Source organism: Canis lupus, chromosome 1 (assembly GCF_003254725.2).
Source record: "Canis lupus dingo isolate Sandy chromosome 1, ASM325472v2, whole genome shotgun sequence".
In the NCBI taxonomy this organism is placed as follows: domain Eukaryota; kingdom Metazoa; phylum Chordata; class Mammalia; order Carnivora; family Canidae; genus Canis; species Canis lupus.
Window position 1 is genome coordinate 69,582,569 of NC_064243.1, and position 25,719 is coordinate 69,608,287.

General features: G+C 45.0%; 1 long non-coding RNA gene across 5 annotated transcripts in view; it reads right to left on the reverse strand.

The window, feature by feature from the left end:
- LOC112644571 (uncharacterized) overlaps positions 1 to 25,719 on the reverse strand; it is a 92,295-nt gene that overhangs the window by 33,799 nt on the left and 32,777 nt on the right. For 4 of the 5 annotated variants that reach the window (XR_003126510.3, XR_007413685.1, XR_007413688.1 and 1 more), the window contains exons 1-2: positions 10,094 to 15,158; positions 5,971 to 6,133 (exon numbers count right to left, since the gene is read on the reverse strand). This is a non-coding gene — a long non-coding RNA (uncharacterized LOC112644571). Of the gene's footprint in view, positions 1 to 5,970; positions 6,134 to 10,093; positions 15,159 to 25,719 lie in introns of those variants that run through there. The other variant, XR_007413689.1, reaches the window with a different exon arrangement.

The window sequence follows — 25,719 nt, forward strand, 5'->3', positions numbered from 1 at the left end:
TTCAACAAATGAGCTTGAGGAGGACATAATTCACCCCATAATAAATGCCAACATTAAGATGTCAGAAATTTAAAATTATTGACAAAAATTGCATTGTAGCATCATAAAAATGCTTCAGTGAGAAACCATCAACACACTTGAAACAAATGAAGAAAACAAAAAAGTCCCAGCAAAGAAATAAAAGGCTCAGCAAAGCATTAGGAAATATAAAGAAGAACCAGCTAGAAAGTATAGAATTGAAATATATAATCAACAAGAAAAAAAAACTCAGCAGATGAGTTCATCAGCAGAATGGAGGGGACAGAAGAAAGAATCTTATGAACTGGAAGACAGAACAATAGAAATTATCTAATCTGAACAATAGAGAAAAATAGCCTGCAAAAAACAAATAAAATATTCCTCCAGGACCTGTGGAACTATAACAAAAGATTTAACATTTGTTTTCTTGAAAGTCTGGAAGAAGAGGAGAAAGAGTGGGGTCAGAAAAATACTCAAAGAACTAATGGCTGAAAAGTCCTCAAATTCGGCAAAAGACATAAATCCATAGGTTCTAGAAGCTGAGTAAACTTCAAGCAGGCTGCAGAAATCCACACCAAATCATAGACTTCTGAATCCTAACTACAACTAATAAATGGTGACCTGTGCCCTTTTGCACACTTTGTTTATAGGAGAGTGGCAATTAGTGTTTAGAAAATGTGTAAACAAAGATCAGAGGGACTTGGGCTTGAACCTGGAATCTGCTAGTTCAATATGCTCATTCCAGAGGAAATTACTGAATCTCTTTGAGTTTCAGATTTTTCATCTGAAAAGTGGGATAATATGCCTCCCCCAGCCCCAGGAACTATGGTCAGGATTTAACAAGAAAATATATGTAAAGTGCTTAGCACACAGCAAGTGCTCAGTACATGTGTTTCTCTTTCTTCTTCCATACCCTTGACCTCTCTCAACTGATAAGAAGCCCATGAGCACTGAAGCCTGGAATACAAAGGCCTTTGGATAAGATTAGTGGAGTTTGGCCCCAAATACCACAAGATCCATTACATTCTCTAATTTCTTTGCACTTAAAATATTTATTATCCCTTCCATTGATTTTTCAGCAGACACTGTTTCTTTCTAGGGAGACAGTTTTAGGATCATGATTAAGAGTCAGGAAAAAAAAAAAAAAGAGTCAGGCAAGTATAGGTATAGATTCTGGGTTCACAAGTCAGTGGCAATTTACTTGGGTTCCTTGAGGATCACTCTCCTCTTCTGTGTTATAGGATAAATTTATTATTTATCTCCATTAGGGTTGCTGTTCTGATGGATGGTTTATTACATGTAAAGAGCTTAGAACAGTGTCTGGCCTTGGGAAAGTGCTCAGCAAGGACCACAGCTGTTTGTTGGACATGGATGCATAGATTATCTTGTTGTCTGGGGGCTACATTTAGGAGCTACCTCTTCTCAAGAAAAATCATCTTGATCCCTGATCTCAAATAGAGCTGCTGCTTTCAAATCTTGCCTTACCCACTCTGTAGCCCTCATTCCTCCACTGGTACAGGGTTTTCCTTAATGCCCTTGCCGGCAGGCATTCTTTGAGTTCAACTGGTTCAAGTTGAATTTGGTAGAGTTAGAGTGTATTTAGGGCTCTCCAGAGAAACAGAACCAATAGGATGCACACATACACCGTGTATGTGTGTGTATGTGTATGTATCTCAAATATATATATATATATATATATATATATATATATATATATATCTCACAGCACTTCACATATATACATTATATATATCTTTTTTCACATATATATACATTATATATATATACACATTTTCCATATATATATATATGGGGGAGAGAGAGCTCAGAAGGAGAGAGATTTATTTTCAGGAATTGGCTCACACTAATGTGGGAGCTGACAAGTCTGAAATCTGTAAAGCAAGCCAGTAGGTTGGAAATTCAGAGTTGGGATTGCAGACTGGAGTCTAAAATCTGCAGGGATTCTAAACTCAGTCAGGGTGTCTGAGCAATTCTTCCAAACCAGGCCACTACTTGGGGGCATAGTAAATTGTCCAAAATTGGAATATTAAAATAAGTGGTTCATTTCCATGAACAGTGCAACATCGCATACTATTATCTTTTGAAGGTTCAGCAGCTAGCTCTGCCGCCCTCACCTAGGTGTCGACTGGTGATATGACTGTGACGATGGGCCCTCCAGCACATCTCCCATACGGTGCAAAAATACCTGGTGTGTGGTTTTCTTTTTCCTCGCATAAATGCATTGTGCATTTCAGTTCTGATGGAGCCAATTTTCATTTCTTCAGAGTATTCAGGGAGGGATGTATGAGGCTGAGGTGACTGGCGCTGCATATTTAAATGAGTTTTGTGATGATTTAATGTCATTTATAGATCAGTGTCCTTGGCGGCTCCCAAACTAACACAGCCGGCAGCTGCCTCTGATGGAATGTACTAGGTTGGCAAGTCCGGCTAAAACCCGGGGGAAGGTGCCCACTGCCTGAGGGGTTGCTGGTGCTTCCTCTGAGGAGGAGCTCCTCTGATCCTGAGCCGCATCTCTCGGATCCATCTCACATGCATCTAAGCTCCTGGCTCAGGAAGAGGGAAAGGCTTTACAGAATTCAGAAGGAGACTTTATGTTTTCCTCTCAGTTACAGAAAAACCTTTAACAGATATGAATTAGGTAATTTTAGTGAAAATTGACAGGGACAGGGATCCCTGGGTGGCGCAGCAGTTTGGCGCCTGCCTTTGGCCCAGGGCGCGATCCTGGAGACCCGGGATCGAATCCCACGTCGGGCTCCCTGCATGGAGCCTGCTTCTCCCTCTGCCTGTGTCTCTGCCTCTCTCTCTCTCTCTCTCTGTGACTATCATAAATAAATAAAAAAAAAATAAATAAATAAATAAAAAAATAAAAAAAAAAGAAAATTGACAGGGACAAAAAAATTAGGAGAAAACCAAATGATAAAATAATATAAAGGAATCGATTTTATGTGGAACACATCAGAGTGTTTTCATAGTTAATTAATAGAATTGGTAGCGTGTTAGAGTCACCTAACCTGGTCTCTTTGTTCCTGGAGGATGAAGCCAGGCCTAGAAAGGTACTGTGTTTGCCAATTAATTCATTAATTGCTAGACAGTGGCCTAATCAAGACAAAAAACAAGCATCATGGCTTCCTGCCCGGGATTCTTTCTGCCACATGCCACGTGAAATTATTCTTTAATGCTTTTAGCTTTTTTTCTTTATTCCTTTAAGAATTCACTTTATAAAAAATCAGCTTTGCTTCCAATTATAAGACTTTTGATGGAGGGCAGGAACATACCGACTAGAACTCAGATGCTTGTGTTTGTGCACCACTGCTTTTCTCCAAATGTTTTTATTCTAATGGTGGTTTGGGAGCTTCCGTTAGATTCCTAGAGCATGTCAGTGCACACTGAGCATTTGAGACCCAGTCCCCAAACTAATTCAGTCAACAAAGCACCCACCCTGTGCCAGGCAGTATGCCAGGTACTAGGATTATAGAGATAAATAAGAAATGATTTTTTTTCCTAAAGGGGTTTCATTTAGTTGGAGAAAAGGATATATAATCAGACACAATACAAAGATGAGGCAGTAAGTTCTGTAATACAGGGCCCTGGACTCTACATGAAAAACCTATATCTTTAAGAATTCAAAATAGTTTCTGGAAAAAAGTACCATTTGAAATAGTCTACAAGGATGACAGTAGTTTATCAGGCAATGGAGGGAGAGGCCCCAAAGGATGGGGGAAGGGCCCGGAGGGAGGTGTGCAGGGCCTGCTGGGTAGGGAGACTGAGAAGATGAGGCAGAAGAAGGGGATGGAGGAGAGGGAGGTTTGGGTCGTCTCAGGAGGGTCTTAGGCCACATGCTGAGGAATGCTTTTAACATGGAGGATTTTACCGTGAAGGTCAAAGTCCATGGAATACAATCTTCCGTCACAGAGACTTTCAGAAAGAGAGAATGGGGTTTGACATAGATTTATTTTTTTGAGAGAGAATGCTGATCCTCATTTACTTCACCTAGGAACGAGATAAAATATTCCTGGTAGGAGGTGTGTTGGGGGAATCACATGGTGCCTATGAAAGTGCCTGGTAAATTGTACAGCGAGATGTAGAGGTGACATGCTTATTAATATCACAGAATAGCATCAGACGGTGAAACTCTTGTGAGGATGAATGCTGAGTGGACAGCACACTTCTGAGCATTGGGGGCGTCCTGAGATTTAATCCTGAGGATACTTCTATCAGATTCTGCAGCATGGACTTCATCACCGAGGCCTCTCTCAAAATCACCTTTGCTAAATTGCATATTAAAATTCTATATTTGGCTTTAAATTAGGATCCCTACAGGAAGCAGCATAGAAACTGCTTCTGTATTTGCTGAGAAACCTCTTTCAAGAACTTTGGTCATTAAATATCTCAAGGTTTTCCATATGAGTAAATTAATTAATTCATTACCATGAATATACCATGATCATAATTATTAAATTATGAGTTAATTAATTAATTAATCCAACTAAGGAAATAAGAGGGGGTGCACACAAATATTTATATACTAGAATGTTCACTGAAATGTTATTTATAATAAAAAATATCAGAAATGACTTTGAATGTCTCTTGAAGGTAGGGAAAATAAAATAAACTATGGTCTGCCTCCAGGGTGGAATATTTTGTAACCATCAAAAATGATTTCAAAGCTAATGATATGAAAAAGTGTTTATAATATTAAGTGAAAAGAAATAGGACATACCATTTGCTCCCTATTTGGGTATGAAAAAAAATAGTAGTCCCTCCCAAAAAGATTGAAAAGATAGATCAGATTGTAATATTAATTTTTTTCTGCATGAAATTATTACAAAAGATTTTTCTTTCCTTTTGAAAAAATATTTTCAGAACTTAAAAGAATTGTTACTAACTCTATAATGAGGAAAAACTAATGTTTAGAAAAAGATTTATATGAGTAATCTTGTGCTAAGAAGTTATTATCCTTGATTATCCTTCTGTGGTGTATGCTTTTATATTTTTGATGAAATCTTAGTTCCAACTATTGGTGCCAGTCAGGGAGATTTTATTCTAATGCTTGGAACTTTCTGGGTTTCTCAACCCCCTTTTCACTGAGAGCAGTGAAAGACTGCTCTACTTTCTCACCACTCTATTTTCAATTGCTTTGTTAATTTAAAAAAAAAGGAATTTTATTTCAAAAACATTTCCATTTGGCCAGCCAAAATATTTTGAGTGATATAAACCAACCATGGTAAGGACACAAAAGAAGTTTAAAGTCTTATTTCTGTACAGAAAGAGCTTATGATTTCTGTGGGAGAGTAAGACAAATGGAGAAAACAACTAAAACCCAAGTATCATAGTGATTTCATAAGAGTACTAGTGATTTTCCAAGATTAACCCATCACTTTGATTCGATATATGAAGATAAGGAAGTTAAGAGAGAAATGGGTTTTCTGATATCACACAAGGATCCAGGAATCTTGGTTCTACTGCACTCTAAAAATTCAGGATAGTACTTGAAATCCAAGAGGAAACCAAGATAAACAGCCTCCATGAAAGAGATAAAGAAAGAATGAGTGAGGGAGCAAGTGAATAACCATCCCCTGGGCTTTGACTCTTCTTCCACAGGCATTGAGCGGGGGGACTCTCAATCACTGAGACTACCTCACTGATAATATCCTGTTGAGTGTAGGGTTAGATGTCTCCCCTTATCCGGGAGGATATATTCCAAGACCCCCAGCAGATGCCTGAAACTGTGGATAATACCAAACCCTCTATGTACTATGTTTTTTTTTTTCTGATATATGCATACCTAGGATAAATTTTAATTTGTAAATTAGGCACAGTAAAATATTAACAACAATAACTCACAATAAATAGAACAACTATAGCAATATACTATAATAAAAGTTATGTGAATGTGGTCTCTCTCAAAATATCTTATGGTACTGTACTCACTCTTCCTCTTTTTGTGTTGATGTAAGATGATAAAATGCTCCATGAGGAGATGAAGTGACGTGATGATGTAGGCACTGTGAAGCCGTGTAAGGCTACTGCCGACCTTATGACAGTAAATCAGAAGGAAGCTCCTATACTTTCAGACTTTGGTTGACCAGGGTACCTGGAAGTAGAAGAGAAATCATGGTTGGAAGGAACTATTGTATGTCTGTGGCATCAGACACTAGACTTAGGATGTGCTTCACTTTCACAGAGATAAAAATCAAATGTTCAGTTGGGCTGCGAATTGGGGTGCTTTTAATTGCAAGTGACAGACCCCCAACTCAAGCCATAACAAAATAAATAAATTGGAAGTAGAGGAGGAATTTATTGAAACACAACTGGGATGTAGCAGGCTTTTAGGTTGGCCAGTTTCTAAGAGCTCAGATATTGTCAGGGCTTCACTCTTTCTATTTTACTTTATCTCTGCTCAGATTCATTCCGTGGGCAGGTGTTTCCCAGATCGTTGGCAAGATGGCTGTCATAAATCAAAGCTCACACCCACAGTTTAGGAACCCCCTGGAGAAGCTGGGGGCTTTCTGGGCTTTCTCCCTGGAAAGCTCCAGCAGAAAAGTCCTTGGGAAGACCCTTATTCCCCAGGCCCTGCTGTGTGCCTGTCCCTGAGCTGGTCACTGTTAGAAGGGGATCTGGTTTGCTGGAGATTCAGTCCCATCCTAACCATTTGAACAACACTGCCCTTAGTGAAGAGGTGCCCCAGAAGGGGAGGTGGTGTTCACTGGGGGAGGTGGTGCCAACCACCTGAGTATTAACCATGTAACATAGAGGATAAATGCAGAAGGAGACAAAAGAATAATAATGGGACTACAGCACAGGTTTCCCAGAGATGACAGGTGATGACACACGCTAAGGTAATATACAATTCTGTTAATAACAAACTAAATCAAGTTTAATTGGAAAGTAAATCTCCTTTTAAGAAAACTCACACTATGCTCACAGAGACAAATACACTTTTATGACTTATGCTTTTAGAAGCAATTGCAGGGACTAGACCAGTCCAACCTGTAAGCTCTCAAGAATGAGATTATGCTTTTGAGTAAACACTGACTCTGGAGCCTAAGAGGTAGAATGGTAATAGCAATATCTCTTTAGATAATGACTTCAGAGATTAATCACTCATACAGTCAATGGAGCTGTTAATTAGGCAGCCTAATTCCTGAAAACAATGGAGGAACAGAACCTCAGCATTACCTATATGCAAGAGTGAACTCTCTTATCACCACCGTGGTGGGTGCAGCATTTATCACAACGATAATTCCTCCTGACATTTGCCTCCTGCTTTATACTGTCATATATTAACTCAGTTGATCTTTGTAACATTCCCAGGAGACGGGTGCTATTATAATCACCAGCATTTTATGGATAAGAAGACTGAGGCGTAAAGAGATCACAGAGCTAATGAGAAGTGGACTCTGATTCTCCCACTGTGCTTTTCCATAGCTCTTACCAGAGGAGCACATGTTGATGAACGAGAACTGAGTTTGAATCCTGCCTCCACCACCCACTAACTCTGTAACCATGTCCTTTTGACCCTCTTTTTCTCAGAGGTAAAGAACTCTAATCGTGTCTAATATAATGATATAATGCTGAAGGTTGTCTCTCTTCTTAGGTTCTCTCATGGGTTCCCTCTCCTGCTCCCCAGACATCATTCAGTTTAGCCTCGAGGTTGGAGCAGGGAAGAAGGAGGAAGGGCCACAGCCTGTTGTCTGGGCCATGAGCCTAGTAAAGGAAGAACCTACCACAGGACGGGGAAGTAAATGTGCAGCTGGAAACTTCTGGCCCGACGGGTAAAAACTGGGATTGAAAGGGGAGAGAAAGGGTGGAAGCAGAGTTTTACTTTCTTCTTTCACCTTCTCAGGCATAAATACAAGGGGAAGGGATGTGGGTAGGCCCAACCATAGAAGGCCTTCTGCTTCCATTTGTATTCAGATGGGAAGGCAGCTCCCCTTCCTTCCCATAGCTCACCCAGCTCTGTCCTAAGTAGTTCTATCAAAACCTTGGTGCACAGCGGCGCATGATTAGGCAGAGGGAGGGACCTAACTGAGCAGCCCTGAGCACCTGGGGTTGCCCTTGGCAGGGTGAGACCTGGCTGGGAATTTGCTAGTGTCCTTAAAACTGAGGGCTCCAGATGGACAGAAGTGTCCAGAAGATACATCAGGGGTCAGAGTTGGAGAGTTAGTAAGCTTAACTGAATGCTTTGGCTTTTCCTTGTGAAAATACATTTCTGTTCTTATCAGTGAATTTAGCACTAAGGGTTTTCTTTTACAAGTTTATTTTGAGGCCATTATCTCTTCGCTCTGAAAGCAAGGCATTTCGTAATGTCCTTCAGAAGTATTAACTAGCATTGAACAAGTTCCAGGTTATAAGCCAGAATAAAGGATAAATATTCTTAAGACAAATACTGTATTATCTCATTTATATGTGAAATCTAAAAAACCAAACCCACGGAGACAGAGAACAGATTGGTGTTTGCCAGATGCGGGAGGGCAGGCAGGTGTAGGTGGTTGGTGAGATGGGTAGAGGTGGTCAAAAGGTACCAACTTCCAGTTTTAAGTAAGTCCTGGAGATGTATTGTACAACAGAGACTAGAGTTAGCAACACGGTGTTGTACATTCAAAAGTTGTTAAGAGAGCAGATTTCATCGCAGTTCTCATCCCAAGGGAAACAAGTGTGTAACTATGTGTGGCGGTGGATGTCAGCTAGACTTATTTATCATGGTGGTCATTCCGCAGCATATATAATTATCAAATCATTATATTCTATATCTTCAATGAACACAATATGTCAGTTACATCTCCATAAAGCTGGAAAAACAGAATGCATGCTTTTTAAAACCAGCTTTAGTGTTTGTTTGCCTGTGAAATGGGAAGTGCTGCTGTTTCTTTTTTTTTTTTAAGATTAATTTATTTATTAATGAGAGACACAGAGAGAGGCAGAGACACAGGCAGAGGGAGAAGCAGACTCCCTGCAGGGACCCCGATGTGGACTCGATCCCGGGACCCCGGGGTCACACCCTGGGCCCAAGGGAGATGCTCAACCACTGAGTCACCCAGGCGTCCCAGTGCTGCTATTTCAAACAAAACCCAAACTCCATCATTCATTCTGTCACTACCGCTTGCTCCCGTGGCTCTGCTGTTGGCTCAAAGGGCTGACGTGCCCAGGCCCTGCTGGGAACGGTCTGTGGATCCTGCCAGAGTCACCGGCCTACGGGTCCAAACAACTGCCAGCAGCATCGTGCTTTACCCACCGTGTAAGCCCCGGTTTGCACACAGCGTCATGCGTGTGCATTCCCTTGCAGACTCTTCATCTTAACGAAGCACAGCTTCTGACCAGACAGAAACAGAACATTCTCCTCCTGTTGGACATCTCTCTCCTCTCACCACGTATTTGGGGGGTGGGGGTGGAAGGGTAGAGTTTCTCAACCTTTTACAATGGCTATTTGTACCAGATGATTTTTGCTTGTGGGGAGCTTGTCCATACGTGGCAGGATGTTTAATAGCATCTCTGGCCTTTACTCACTAGACACTTATTGGCAACAATCAAAATATCTCCCAACATTGTCAGATGTCCCCTAGCCTGGGTTGGGAGTGGGGAACAAAATCACTTCTGGCTGAGAATCATGACATACAGTGACATCTGCGGGCTCTTGGTCTACATATAGTTCACTGGCTATGGTTTCTGCCGGGGAACACACCCCAGCCCACCCCAGGCCCAGCCTCAAGCCCTAGTAACAACTTTGTATGGGGACAGATGGTGATGACACTTCTTGTGGGGAGATCTGAGTATGCACAGAATTGTCAAATCACTAAGCCGTAGCCCTGAAACTACTGTAACATTGTGTGTTGACTGTACTTCAATAATATCAAAGAAAAGGGGTTTCTGATGGGACTCACGGTGGGTCCATGAAAGGCATTAAAATGGTCATTACACATATGAAGGCACCTCTGAAGAGGGGAAAAAGATGCTCACATGTCTTGATGTTAATTTTCAGAAGATTTTCTTGAGAGAGGGTGCAGTGGGGAGGGGTGGAGGGAGAGGGGGAATCTGGAGCAGACTCCTCACATACCAGTCACCAGGTCTGGGTGAGGACCATGTGAGGACCACAGTCACCAGGTACAGGTGAGACCCATGTGGGACCCAGAGCCACCAGGACCAGATGAGGCTCAGGTGGGGACCAAAAAGACCAGGTCCAGGTTGAGGCCCAGGTGGAGCCCAGAGGCACAAGGTCCAGATGAGGCCCAGATGGCAACCAGATTCACCAGGTCCAGGTGAATCCCAGGTGGGGACCAGATTCACCAACTCCAGGTAAGGCCCAGGTGGGGACCAAAGTCACAAGGTCTGGGTGAGGCCCAGGTGGGGACACAGTCTCCAGGTCCAGGTGAGGCAAAACTGAAGACCAGAGTCAACAGGTCCAGCTGAGGCACAAGAGGGGACCAAAGTCACCAGGTACAGGTGAGGCCCAGATGAGGATCAGAGTCACCAGGTCCAGGTGAGGCCTAGAAGGAGATCACAGGACCCAGGTCCAGGTGAGTCCCATGTGGGAACCAGAGCCATCAGGTCCATTTGCGGCCCATGTGGGGACCACAGTCACCAGGTCCAGGTGAAGCCCAGGTGGGGACCAGATTCACCAAGACCAGGTGAGGCCCAGGTGGGGACCAGAGTCACCAAGTCCAGGTGAGACCCAGGTGACAACCACACTCAGCAGGTCCAGGTGAGGCCAAGCTGAGGACCAGTGTCACCAGGGCCAGGTGAGGCCCAGATGGGGACCAGAGTCACCATGTCCAGGTGAGGCCAGAAGGACACCACAGGTACCAGCTCCAGGTGAGGTCCATGTGCAAACCAGAGTCACCCGGTCCAGATGAGGCCCAGGAGGGGACCAGAGTCACCAGGTCAAGGAGTGTCCCAGAAGGGGACCAGAATCCCCTGGTCCAGGTGAGGCCCAGGTGTGGAACAGATTAACCAGGTCCCAATGACACCCAGGTGAGGACCAGAGCGACCAAGTCAAGATGTGGCCCAGATGGTGATCAGAGTCACCAGGTTCAGGTGAGGCCAAGAAAGGGACCACAGTCACCATGTCCAGGTGAACCTGATGTGGGAACTAGAGCCACCAGATCTAGGTGAGTCCCAGGTGGGGAACAGAGTAACCATGTCCCAATGATGCCCAGGTGGGACCAGAGTCACAAGGTCCAGACGAGGCCCAAGTGAGGAGTAGATTCACCAGGTCCAGTTGAGGCCCAGTTGAGGCCCAGTTGAGGCCCAGAGTCCCCAGCTCCGGGGGAGGCCCAGAGGGGGACCAGAGTCACCCGGTCCAGATGACATCCAGGTGGGAACCAGAGTCACCAAGACAGGATGAGGCCCAGAGGGGGACCAGAGTCACCTGGTCCAGGTGAGACCCCAATGTGGAACTGAGTAACCAGGTCCCATGATGCCCATGTGAGGACCAGATTCACCAGGTCCAGGTGAGGTCCATGTGGGAACCAGTCACCTGTCCCAGGTGAGGCCCAGGTGGGACCACAGTCACAAGGTCAGGGTGAGGTCCAGAGGGAGACCAGAGTCACCAGGTCCAGGTGAGGCCCAGGTGTAGAAGAGAGTAACCAGGTCCCAATGATGCCCAGGTAAGGTCCAGAGTCACCAGGTCCAGGTGAGGCTCAAATATGGATCAGAGTCACGAGTTCCAGGTGAGGCCAAGAAGGAGACCACAGGAACCAGGTCCAGGAGAGCCCCATATGGGAACCAGAGCCACCAGATCCAGGTGAGGCCTAGGTGGGGACCACGGTCACAAGGTCCAGGTGAGGCTCAGGTGGCGACAAGATTCACCAAATCCAGGTGAGACCCAGGTGATGACCAGAGTCACCAGGTCCGGGTGAGGACCAGGTAAGGACCAGATTCACCAGGTCCAAGTGAAGCCCAGGTGGGGACCAGAGTCACCAGGTAAGGGTGAGGCCCAAGGGGGACCAGAGTCCCGGGCCAGGTGACGCCCACGGGGGACCAGAGTAACCAGTTAAGGGTGAGGCCCAGAGTGGGACCAGAGGTCCCCGGTCAAAGTGAGGCCCAGGTGTGGAATAGAGGATCCAGGTCCCAATGATGCCTAGGTGAGGACCAGAGTCACTAAGGCCATGCGAGGCCCAGATGGGGATCAGAATCACCAGGTCCCGGTGAGGCATAGAAGGAGAACACAGTCACCAGTATCAGGTGAGCCCCATGTGGGAACCAGAGCCATTATACCCAGCTGAGTCCCAGGTCCATGTGAGGCCACATGAGGACCAGATTCATCAGGTCGAGTTGAGGCATAGCTGGGGACAAGAGTCACCAGGTCTGGGTGAGGCCTAGGTGGGGACGAGATTCACCAGGTCTGAGTTAGGTCAAAGTGGGGATGAGAGTCACCAGGTCCAGGTGAGGCCAAACTGAGGACCAGAGTCACCAGATCCAGGTGAGGTCCATGTTGCAAAGAGAGTCACCAGGTCCAGGAGAGGTCCAGGTGAGGACCAGAGTCACCAGATCCAGGTGAGGCCCAAGTGGGGACCAGAGTCACCAGGTCCAGATGAAGCCCAGGTGAGGACCAGAGTTACCAGGTACACGTGAGGCCCAGGTGTGGAACACAGTCACCATGTCCAGGTGAGGCCCAGGTGGGGACCAGAATCACCAGGTACAGGGGAGGCCCTTGAAAAAACCAGAGTCAACAGTTCGAGGTGAGGCGCAGGTGGCAACCAGAGTCAGCAGGTACAAATAAGGCCAATGTGGGGTTCACAGTCACCAGGTCAGGGTGAGACCCAGAGGGGGGCCAGAGTCACCTGGTTCAGGTGAAGCCCAGTTGTGGAACACAGTAACCGGGTCCCAATTATGCCCAGTTGAGGACCAGAGTCAACAGGGCCAGGTGAGGCCCAGATGGGGATCAGAGTCACCAGGTCCAAGTGAGGCCCAGGTGAGGACCACAGTCACCAGATCCAGGTGAGTTTCAGGTGCAGACCAGAATCACCAGGTCCAGGGGAGGCCCAGGTGGGGAACACAATAACCATGTCCCAATGATGCCCACCTCGGGACCAGAGTCACCAGCTCCACTTGAGGACCAAGTGGGGACCAGATTCACCAGGTCCAGTTGAGGCCCAGGTGGAGACCAGAGTTACCAGTGAAAGGTGAGTCTAGAAGGACAACACAGTCACCAGGTCTAGGTGTGGTCCATGTGAGAACCAGATCACCAGGTACAGGTGAGGCCCAGGTGGGAACCAGAGTCAGCAGGTCCGGGTGAGGCCAAGGTGGGGACCACACTCACAAGGTCCAGGTGAAACCAAGCTGAGGACCAGAGTCACCAAATCCAGGTGAGGCCCGGGGTGGGGGGGACTGGAGTCACCAGGGACAGGTGAGGCTAGAAGAACAGCAGAGACACCAGGTCCAGGTGAGGTTCATGTGGGAACCAGAGTCACCACGTCCAGGTGAGGCCCAGGTGAGGACCAAAGTTAAATGTTCCAGAGTCTCACTTGGGAAACAGAGTAACCATATCCCGATGATGCCCAGGTGGGTACAAGAGTCACCAGGTCCAGGTGAGGCGCACGTGAGGACCAGAGTCACCAGGTCCAGGTCATACCCAGGAGGGGACCAGATTCACCAGGCACAGGTGAGGCCCAGGTGGAACACAGTCACCTGGTCTGGGTGAGGCCCAGGTGGGGACAAAAGTCATAAGACCAGTTGAGGCCCAGGTGGGAACACAGTCACCCGGTCCAGGTGTGGCCAAGCTAAGTACCAGAGGCACCAGGTCCAGCTGAGGCCCAATTGGGGACTTGAGTGACCAAGTATAGGAGGACACCACAGTCATAAAAACGCAGCTAGTTGAAAGCTGGATTCTAGGGATGCCTCCTTGTGAGAGCTGAGCTCAGGGCAGGACCCTCCCGCATCCTGACTGCCTGTAGACATAGCTCCTATCATCCTTAAGTGAGGTGCTGGAAGAGGTTGTGTGCAAAGCATGTGGAAGCGTCAGGCCTGTACTCATGTGTATCTGAGTTCAATACAGGGATTTCCAACAGCCTTGTTCAATTAGAGTCGTGCTAGGTTCTAACTCCCATAAATGAGTAGCAAGCAGACATCTGCCTGCAAGGGATACACACTTCTGAGAGTTGAGCTTATGGCCTGTACCTTCCACATCCTGCCTGCAGGTACACTTCACTCCTAACAGGCCTAGGTTTGATGCGTGACAGAAGTGTTGTGAGAGGTAAGTGGAAGGTGCAGGCTCACAAGACAACTGTCTCTAAGCTCAATCCAGTGATTTCCGAGGAATTCCTGTCTTAGATTGGTGCTACATACTAACTTCCATACATGACAAGCGAGTGGAACGCAGTGTCTAAAGGGAACTTGCTTCTGAGAGGTGAGCTCACATCCAGTCCTTCACAGTTCCACACTGCCTGCAGATTGAGTTTCGAACATCCTCACCAAAGATGTTTGTCAGAGGCTCGTGCAATGCAAGTGGAAAAACACAGGCTTGAAAGGTGTCTCCAGGTACAATAGAGAGGTATTCAAAGAACCTCCCGATGTAGAATGCTGCTAGTTTCTCACTGCCATAAGAACGCAGCTAGTTGAAAGCTGGCTTCTAGGCATGCCTCCTTGTGAGAGCTGAGCTCAGGGCAGGACCCTCCCGCATCCGGACTGTCTGTAGACATAGCTCCTAACATCCTTATGTAACATGCTGGATGAGGTTGTGTGAAAAGCATGTGGAAGTGTCAGGCCTGTACTCACGTGTATCTGCGTTCAATGCAACGATTGCCAATGGCTTTGTTCAATTAGAGTGGTGCTAGGTTCTAACTCCTGTAAATGAGTTTCTAGCGGACATCAGCCTCCAAGATATACACACTTCTGAGAGTTGAGCTTTTGGCCAGTGGCTCCCCCATCCTGACTGCCTGTACGGTTCGCTTCCACGGGATTTCTTTCGATGCGGGACACAAGTTTTGTGAGAGGCAAGTGTCTCTTAGCTCAGTCCAGCGACTTCTGAGGAATTCCTTCCTCCCGTAGATTGGAGCTACATACTAACTTCCATAGCTGAGAACTTAGTTGAAAGCAGTCTCCCTGGGGAACATCCTTCTGCGAGTTGAGCTCACATGCGGTCCCTCCCAGTTCCACACTGCCTGCAGATGGAGTTTTATTTTTTTTTAATAATAAATTTATTTTTTGGTGTTCAATTTGCCAACATACAGAATAACACCCAGTGCTCATCCCATCAAGTGTCCCCCTGAGTGCCCATCACCCATTTACCCCCACCCCCGCCCTCCTCCCCTTCCACCACCCCTAGTTTGTTTCCCAGAGTTAGCAGTCTTTACGTTCTGTCTCCCTTTCTGATATTTCCTACCCATTTCTTCTCCCTTCCCTTCTATTCCCTTTCACTATTATTTATATTCCCCAAATGAACGAGAACATATAATGTTTGTCCTTCTCCGATTGACTCATTTCACTCAGCATAATACCCTCCAGTTCCATCCACGTTGAAGCAAATGGTGGGTATTTGTCATTTCTAATGACTGAGTAATATTCCATTGTATACATAAACCACATCTTTATCCATTCATCTTTTGATGGACACCGAGGTACCTTCCACAGTTTGGCTATTGTGGATATTGCTGCTATAAATATCGGGGTACAGGTGTCTCGGCATTTCATTGCATCTGTATCTTTGGGATATATCCCCAGTAGTGCAATTGCTGGGTCGTAGGGCAGGTCTATTTTTTACTCTTTGAGGAACCTCAACACAGTTTTCCAGAGTGGCTGCACCAGTTCACATTCCCACCAACAGTGCAGGAGGGTTCCCTTTTCACCGCATCCTCTCCAACATTCATGGTTTCCTGCCTTGTTAATTTTCCCCATTCTCACTGGTGTGAGGTGGTATCTCATTGTGGTTTGGATTTGTATTTCCCTGATGGCAAGTGATGCGGAGCATTTTCTCATGTGCGTGTTGGCCATGTCTATGTCTCCTCTGTGAGATTTCTGTTCATGTCTTTTGCCCATTTCATGATTGGATTGTTTGTTTCTTTGGTGTTGAGTTTAATAAGTTCTTTACAGATCTGGGAAACTAGCCCTTTGTCTGATAGGTCATTTGCAAATATCTTCTCCCATTCTGTAGGTTGTCTTTTAGTTTTGTTGACTGTATCCTTTGCTGTGCAAAAGCTTCTTATCTGGATGAAGTCCCAATAGTTCATTTTTGCTTTTGTTTCTTTTGCCTTCGTGGATGTATCTTGCAAGAAGTTACTGTGGCCAAGTTCAAAAAGGGTGTTGCCTGTGTTCTACTCTAGGATTTTGATGGAATCTTGTCTCACATTTAGATCTTTCATCCATTTTGAGTTTATCTTTGTGTCTGGTGCAAGAGAGTGGTCTAGTTTCATTCTTCTGCATGTGGATGTCCAATTTTCCCAGCACCATTTATGGAAGAGACTGTCTTTCTTCCAGTGGATAGTCTTTCCTCCTTTATCGAATATTAGTTGACCATCAAGTTGAGGTTCCACTTATGGATTCTCTATTCTGTTCCATTGATCTATGTGTCTGTTTTTGTGCCAGTACCACACTGTCTTGATGACCACAGCTTTGTAGTACAACCTGAAATCTGGCATTGTGAGGCCCCAGCTATGGTTTTCTTTTTTAAAATTCCCCTGGCTATTCAGGGTCTTTTCTGATTCCACACAAATCTTAAAATAACTTGTTCTAACTCTCTGAAGAAAGTCCATGGGATTTTGATAGGGATTACATTAAACATGTACATTGCCCTGGGTAACATTGACATTTTCACAATATTAATTCTGCCAATCCACAAGCATGGAATATTTTTCCATCTTCTTGTGTCTTCCTCAATTGCTTTCAGAAGTGTTCTATAGTTTTTAGGGTATAGATCCTTTACCTCTTTGGTTAGGCTTATTCCTAGGTATCTTATGCTTTTGGATGCAACTGTAAATGGGATTGACTCCTTAATTTCTCTTTGTTCAGTCTCAGTGTATAGAAATGCCACTGACTTCTGGGCATTGATTTTGTATCCTGCCATGCTGCCAAATTGTTGTTTGAGTTCTAGAAATCTTGGGGTGGAGGCTTTTGGGTTTTCTATGTAGAGTATCATGTCATCGGTGAAGAGGGAGAGTTTGACTTCTTCTTTGCCAATTTGAATGCCTTTAATGTCTTTTTGTTGTCTGATTGCTGAGGCTAGGACTTCCAGTACTATGTTGAATAGCAGTGGTGAGAGTGGACATCCCTGTCTTGTTCCTGATCTTAGGGGAAAGGTTCCCAGTGCTTCCCCATTGAGAATGATATTTGCTGTGGGATGGTTGTAGATGGTTTTTAAGATGTAGAGGAATGTTCCCTCTATCCCTACGCTCTGAAGAATTTTGATCAGGAATGGATGCTGTATTTTGTCAAATGCTTTCTCTGCATCTAATGAGAGGATCATATGGTTCTTGGTTTTTCTCTTGCTGATATGATGAATCACATTGATTGATTTTCAAGTGTTGAGCCAGCCTTGTGTCCCGGGGATAGATCCTACTTGGTCATGATGAATAATTTTCTTAATGTATTGTTGGATCCTATTGGCTAGTATGTTGTTGAGAAATTTGCATCCATGTTCATCAGGGATATTGGTCTATAATTCTCCTTCTTGGTGGGGTCTTTGTCTGGTTTTGGATGTAGCTGATGCTGGCCTCATAGAACGAATTTTGAAGTACTCCATATCCTTCTATCTTTCCAAACAGCTTTAGTAGAATAGGTATGGTTTCTTCTTTAAACGTTAGATAGAATTCCCCAGGGAAGCCATCCGGCCCTGGACTTTTGTGTCTTGGGAGGTTTTTGATGACTGCTTCAATTTCCTCCCTGGTTATTGGCCTGTTCAGGTTTTCTATTTCTTCCTGTTCCAGTTTTGGTAGCTTGTGGCTTTCCAGAAATACGTCCATTTCTTCTAGATTGCCTAATTTATTGGTGTATAGCTGTTCATAATATATTTTTAAAATCATTTGTATTTCCTTGGTGTTGTTAGTGATCTCTCCTTTCTCATTCATGATTTTATTAATTTGAGTCTTCTCTCTCTTCTTTTTAATAAGGCTGGCTAATGGTTTATCTATCTTATTAATTCTTTCAAAGAACCAACTCCTAGTTATGTTGATCTGTTCCACACTTCTTTTGGTCTCGATTGCGTTGAGTTCTGCTTGAATCTTTATTAACTCTCTTCTTCTGCTGGGTGTAGGATCAATTTGCTGTTTTTTCTCTAGCTCCTTCAGGTGTAAGAAGGTGTATATTTCAGTTCTTTCCAGTTTTTGAATGGATGCTTGTATTGCGATGTATTTCCCCCCAGGACTGCTTTTGCTGAGTTCCAGATTTTGAACGGTTGTATCTTCATTCTCATTAGTTTCCATGATTTTGAACGGTTGTATCTTCATTCTCATTAGTTTCCATGAATCTTTTTAATTCTTCCTTAATTTCCTGGTTGACCCTTTCATCTTTTAGCAGGATGGTCCTTTTTTTTTTTTTTTTTTTTTTTTTAGCAGGATGGTCCTTAACCGCCACGTTTTTGAAGTCCTTCCAAACTTCTTGTTGTGATTTAGTTCTAATTTCAAGGCATTATGGTCTGAGAATATGCAGGGGATGATCCCAATCTTTTGGCATCGGTTCAGACCCCATTTGTGACCCAGTATGTGGTCTATTCTGGAGAAAGTTCCATGTGCGCTTGAGAAGAAAGTCTATTCAGTTGAGTTTGGATGTAAAGTTCTGTAAGTATCTGTGAAATCCATCTGGTCCAGTGTATCATTTAAAGCTCTCGTTTATTTGGAGATGTTGTGCTTAGAAGACCTATCTAGTATAGAAAGAGCTAGATTGAAGTCACCAAGTATAAGTGTATTATTATCTAAGTATTTCTTCACTTTGGTTATTAATTGATTTAAATATTTGGGAGCTCCCACATTCTGGGCATATATATTGAGGATTGTTAAGTCCTCTTGTTGGATAGATCCTTTAAATATGATATAGTGTCCCTCTTCATCTCTCACTACAGTCTTTGGGGTAAATTTTAGTTTATCTGATATAAGGATGGCTACCCCTGCTTTCTTTTGAGGACCATTTGAATGGTAAATGGTTCTCCAACCTTTTATTTGCAGGCTGTAGGTGTCCTTCTGTCTAAAATGAGTCTCTTGTAGACAGCAAATAGATGGGTCCTGCTTTTTTATCCAGTCTGACACCCTGCGCCTTTTGATGGGGTCATTAAGCCCATTCACATTCAGAGTTACTATTGAAAGATATGAGCTTAGTGCCATCATGATAACTATTCAGTCCTTGTTTTTGTGGATTGTTCCACTGAACTTCTTCTTAAAGGGGAATTTTAAGAGTCCCCCTTAAAATTTCTTGCAGAGCTGGTTTGGAGGTCACATATTCTTTCAGTTCCTGCCTGTCTTGGAAGCTCTTTATCTCTCCTTCCATTCTGAATGAGAGCCTTGCTGGATAAAGTATTCTTGGTTGCATGTTCTTCTCATGTAGGACCCTGAATATATCCTGCCAGCCCTTTCTGGCCTGCCAGGTCTCTGTGGAGAGGTCTGCTGTTACCCTAATACCCCTCCCCATAAAAGTCCGGGATTTCTTGTCTCTTGCTGCTTTAAGGATCTTCTCTTTATCTTTGGAATTTGCAAGCTTAATTATTAGATGTCGAGGTGTTCAACGGTTTTTATTGATTTTTTGGGGGGGGATTTCCCTATTTCTTGGATCTGAATGCCTGTTTCCCTTCCCAGATTAGGAAAGTTTTCAGCTATGATTTGTTCAAATACATATTCTGGCCCTCTGGCCCTTTCGGCACCCTCAGGAACCCCAATTAAATGTAGGTTTTTCTTCCTCAGGCTGTCGTTTATTTCCCTTAATCTATCTTCATGGTCTTTTAATTGTTTGTCTCTTTTTTCCTCAGTTTCCCTCTTTGACATCAACTTGTCTTCTATGTCACTCACTCGTTCTTCCACCTCATTAACCCTCGTCATTAGGACTTCTAGTTTGGATTGCATCTCATTCAATTGATTTTTAATTTCTGCTTGATTAGATCAAAATTCTGTAGTCATGAAGTCTCTTGAGTCCTTTATGCTCTTTTCTAGAGCGATCAGTAGCTTTATAATAGTGCTTCTGAATTGGCTTTCTGACATTGAATTGTAATCCAGATTTTGTAACTCTGTGGGAGAGAGGACTGTTTCTGATTCTTTCTTTTGAGGTGAGGTTTTCCTTCTAGTCATTTTGCTCAGTGCAGAGTGGCCAAAAACAAGTTGTATTGGGAAAAGGAGAAAAAGAGAGAAGAGAAAGAAGGAAAGAAAAGAGAAAATGAAAAAAGGAAGAAAAAAAGAAAAAAAAAGAAGAAAAAGAGAAAGAAAAAGAAAGAAAGGGAAAAAAGGGTGGGGGAAGCATACAGAAATCAAAAAGCAAAAACAAAAAGAAAAAAATAAAATAAAACACCGGGGAATATCTTCTGATTCTGTATACTTTATGTCCCTTGACTTCCCCTGGAACTTGTCCGTCTAGCTGGTCTTCTGGGGGAGTGGCCTGTTGTGCTGATTTTCAGGTGTCTGCACTTGGGGGAGCTGCTCAGCCCCCTGCCTGGTGCAGGGCTCAGTGTGGGTTGTTGTTTACCCTGTGAGGCCCCAGGAGGAACAACCACAGTGGCGGCGGCCAGCTCTGGAGCCCTGGATTCAGCTCCCACAGTAACTACAGAGCTCTCCATCTACAGGGGTCCGGATGCTCCGGGGCAGGGCCGCTGATCTGCTCAGCTCGGGGCAGGAGCGTCCTTGATGTCCTGGGCCCTCCTGGCCTCTGCCTGTCCCAGGGGGAGATCAGATCCTGGGCTGTGTCCCCCCACGGCCTGGGCTCCAGGGCCTGCGCTGTTGGATTCACGCTCCCGGCCGTGCAGCCTCCTCTGCGGAGCTGCCACCCGAGCCCCTCCAAGCTGCTCCCAGGTCCAGTTGTGTGCGTGCTGCAGCCTGTTAGGGACCTCAGCCGCAGGATGTGGCACGCTCTCCCCAGGGCACAGGTGTCTGTTAGTGTCCCAGGGAGCCTGAGGGCATCCCCACCCATCTGGGATCCTGCTCTAACTCCCTGCCAGTGCCTTTCCACCCGGGAAGATTGGTGAAGCTTCTGCTTCTCTGGGACGGAGCTTTCCTGTCCTGGGGGCACTCGCCCCTGCCTTAGCCCAGCTCCTCTCAGGACCCCTTGGTTGGATGCCTTGGATGCCTTTTGTTTCCTTATTTCTATTTTTCCCGTCTTCCTACCTTGATAGAAGTGCGAACTCTTCTCACTGTAGCATTCCAGGTGTTCTCTCTTTAAATCTCAGGCCGAATTCATAGATTTTCAGGATGATTTGAAGGCTATCTCGGTAATTTGGTGGGGACAGGTGATTTGGGGACCCTTCTCTTCCCCAAAGTTGCCCCTATTCTGCAGATGGAGTTTTGAACATACTCACTAGAGATGTTTGTCAGAAGCTCATGCAATGCAACTGGAAAAATGCAGGCTTGGAAGGTATGTCTTCAGGTGCAGGAGAGCAGTATTCATGGAACCTCCTGACTTAGAATGCTCCTAAATTCTCACACCAATAAGTACACAGCTAGTTGAAAGATAGCTTAACCCCTAACCCTAACCCTAACCCTAAGCCGTAACCCTAACCCTAACACCTAACCCTAACACATAACCCTAACACCTAACCCTAACCTTAACCCCTAACCCAAACCCCTAACTCCTAACCCTAACCCTAAAACTACCCTAACCCCTAACCCTAACACAAAATCTTAACTCTAACACTAACCCTAACCCGTAACCCTAACACCTAACACTACCTTAACCCCTAAACCTAACCCTAACCCTTAATGCTGACACTAATCCCTAACCCTAACGCTATCCCTAACCACTTACCCTAGCCCTAACTCCTAACCCTAACCCCTAGCCCTAACCCTAACACCTAACCCTATCCCTAAACCAAACGCTACCCCTAACCCCTAACCCTAACCCCTAGCCCTAGCCCTAACCCTAACACCTCAGCCAAACCCTAACCCTAAACACCCTAAACCTAACAACCCTAACAGTAATGCTAACAACCCTAACCCTAAACCTAACCCTAACCATAACCCTAACCCCTAACCCTACCCCTCCCGCTACCCCTACCCCTACCCCTAAAGCTCCCCCCTAACACTTACACTAACACTAAACCCTAAACCCTACCCTAACCAATAAACCAAACCACCTAACACTAATCCTACCCCTAACTCCTAACCCTAACCTTAACCCAAACCTAACCCTAACCTTAAACCTAAACCCTAACCCTAACCATAACCCTTAACTCTCACCCTAACCCTCACCCTAAACCTAACTCCTAACCCTAACACCTAACCCTACCCTAACCCCTACCCCAACCCGAAAACCTAACCCTAAACCTAATAAATAACCTTAACAACCCTAACCCCAAACCTAACCCTAACAATCATACCCCTAACCCTAACAACCATAAGCCTAACCTTAACAAACCTACCCTAAACCTAACCCTAACCCCCTAACCCTAACCCTAATCTCCTAACCCTAACCCTAACACCCTAACCCTAACAACCCTAACCCAAACAACCCTAACCTTAACCCTGACCCTAACCCAAACCATAACCCCTAACCCTAACCCCTAACCCTAGCACTAAACCTCAAACACTAACCCTACCCCTAAACCAAAACCCTAACACTAACCCTAACCCAAATCCTAACCCCTAACACTAACCCTAAATCTAACCCCTCACCCTAACACTAACCTTAACCTAACCCTAACCATAACCCCTAAATGTAACCGTAAACCCTAAACCTAACCCCTAACCCTAACCATAATACCTAAACCTAACCCTAACCCTAACAAACCTAACCCTAAACCTGTAACCCTTATACTAACCCTCTAACACTAGTCCTAACCCTAACCCCCAAACTCTAACCCTCAACCATAACCCTAACATTAACCCAAACACCTAGCCCTAACCCTAACCCCAACCCCTACCCCTAACACCTAACCCTAACCCTAAAAACTAACACTAACCCCAAACCCTAACCCTAACTCCTAACCCTAACTCTCACCCTAACCCCTTACCCTAAACCTAACCCTAACCCTAAACCCTAAACCGAACCCTAACCCATAACCCTAACCCTAAACACTAACCCTAGCCTTAACCCCTACACCTAGCCCTAAACCAAACCCATATCCCTAACCCTAACCCTAGCACCTAATCCTAACACTAAAACTAACCCTAACGCCTTACCATAACTGTAACCCTAAACCTAACCCTTAACCCTAACATCTAACTCTAACCCTAACGCTAATGCCTAACCCTAACCCTAACAACCCTACCCCTAACCCTAAACCTAATAACCCTAAGCCTAACCTTAACAACCCTAACCCTAACCCAAACCCTACCCCTAACCCTAACCCAACCCTAACCTCTAACCCTAACCCTAACACCTAGCCCTAAACCTAAACCTAACCCGTAACCCTAAACCTAACCCAAACCCTACCCAATACCCTAACCGTAACCCTAACACTAACCCTAACCCAAACCTAACCCTAAACCCTAAACCTAACCACAACCCTCACCCTTAACTCCTACCCTCACCCTAACCCTATACCTAACGTTAACCCCTAACACTAAACCTAACGCCTAACCCTAACAACTAACCTTAACCCCTAACACAACCATAACACCTAACCCTAACACTAACCAGCTAAGCCTAAGCCTAAGCCTAACCCTATCCCTAACCCTAACCGAAACACTAACCCCTAACACTAACACTAACCCTATCCCCTAACGCTAACCCTAAACCTAACCCCTAACCCTAAGCCAAACCCTAACCCCTAACACTAAACCTAAAACTAACCCCTAACCCTAACCCTAACACTAACACCTAAACCTAACTGTAACCCCTAACCAAAACCCTAACTCTAAACCCTAATCTTAACCCTAACCCTAACCCTAACCCCTAAAGGTAATCCTAAACCCTAACGCTAACCATAACACCTAACCCTAACCATAACCCTAACCCTAACCATAATCCTCTAACACTAACTCTAACCCTCTAACAATAACCCTAACCCTCACACTAAACCCTAACCCTAAACCCCAAACACTAACCCTAAACACGAACTCTAACGCTATCCCAAACACCTAACCCTAGCCCTAACCATTAACCCTAACCCTAACACCTAACCCTAACACCTAACAAAACCCTACCAACTACCCCTAAACCTAACCCTAACCCTACCCTAACCCTAACCCTAAACACCCTAACCCTAACAACCCTAACCCTAACCCTAACAACCCTAAACCTAACCCTATTACCTAACCCCTAAAACTAACCCTACTGCTAAGCCTAACCCCTAACCCTACCTCTCCCTCTACCCCTAACCCTCACGCTAACCCTAACACCTAACCCTACCCTAACCCCTATCCCTAACCCAAAAACCGAACCCTAAACCGAACATATAACCCTAACAACCCAAACCCTAACAACCCTAAACCTAACCCTAACCCTAACCCCTAACCCTAAAACTAACCCTAACACTAATTCTAAACCCTAACCCTAACCCTACCCCTCCCTCTACCCCTAACCCACACCCTAACGCTAACACCTAACCTTACCCTAACCCCTATCCCTAACCCGAAAACCTAACCCTAAACCTAACAAATAACGCTAACAACCCAAACCCTAACAACCCTAAACCTAACCCTAACCCTAACCCTAACCCTAACCCTACCCCTCCCTCTACCCCTAACCCACACCCTAACCCTAACACCTAACCTTACCCTAACCCCTATCCCTAACCCGAAAACCTAACCCTAAACCTAACAAATAACGCTAACAACCCAAACCCTAACAACCCTAAACCTAACCCTAACCCTAAACCCTAACCCTAAAACTAACCCTAAAGCTAATACTAAGCCCTAACCCTAACCCTACCCCTCCCTCTACCCCTATCCCTAAGCCTAATGCTCACCCCTAACCATTACGCTAACACTAAACCCTAAACCTAACCCTAACCCTTAAACCACCTAACACTAATCCTACACCTAAGCCCTAACCCTAATGCTAACCCAACCCTAACCCTAACCCTAAACCTAAACCCTAACCCTACCCTAACCATAACCCTTCACTCTCACCCTAACCCTCACCCTAACCCTAACAGCTAACCCTACCCTAACCCCTACCCCTAACCCAAAAACCTAACCCTAAACCTAAAAAATAACCCTAACAACCCTAACCCTAAACCTAACCGTAACAACCCTACCCCTAACCCTAACAACCCTAAGCCTAACCTTAACAACCCTACCCTAAACCTAACCTGAAATCTAACACCATAACCCTAATCCTAATCTCCTAACGCTAACCACCTAATTCTAAGAATCCTAACCCTAACCACCATACCCCTAACCCTAAACCTAACAACCCTAAGCCTAACCTTAACAACCCTACCCTAAACATAACTCTAGCCCCCTAACCCTAACCCTAATTTCCTAACCCTAACCCTAACACCCTAATCATAACAACCCTAACCCTAACCCTAATCCTAACAACCCTACCCCTAATCCTAACAACCCTAACGCTAACCATAGACCCTAACCCTAACAACCCTCACCCTAACAACCCTAACCCGAACAACCCTAACCCTAACCCTGACCCTAACCCAAAAAATAACCCCTAACCCTAAACATA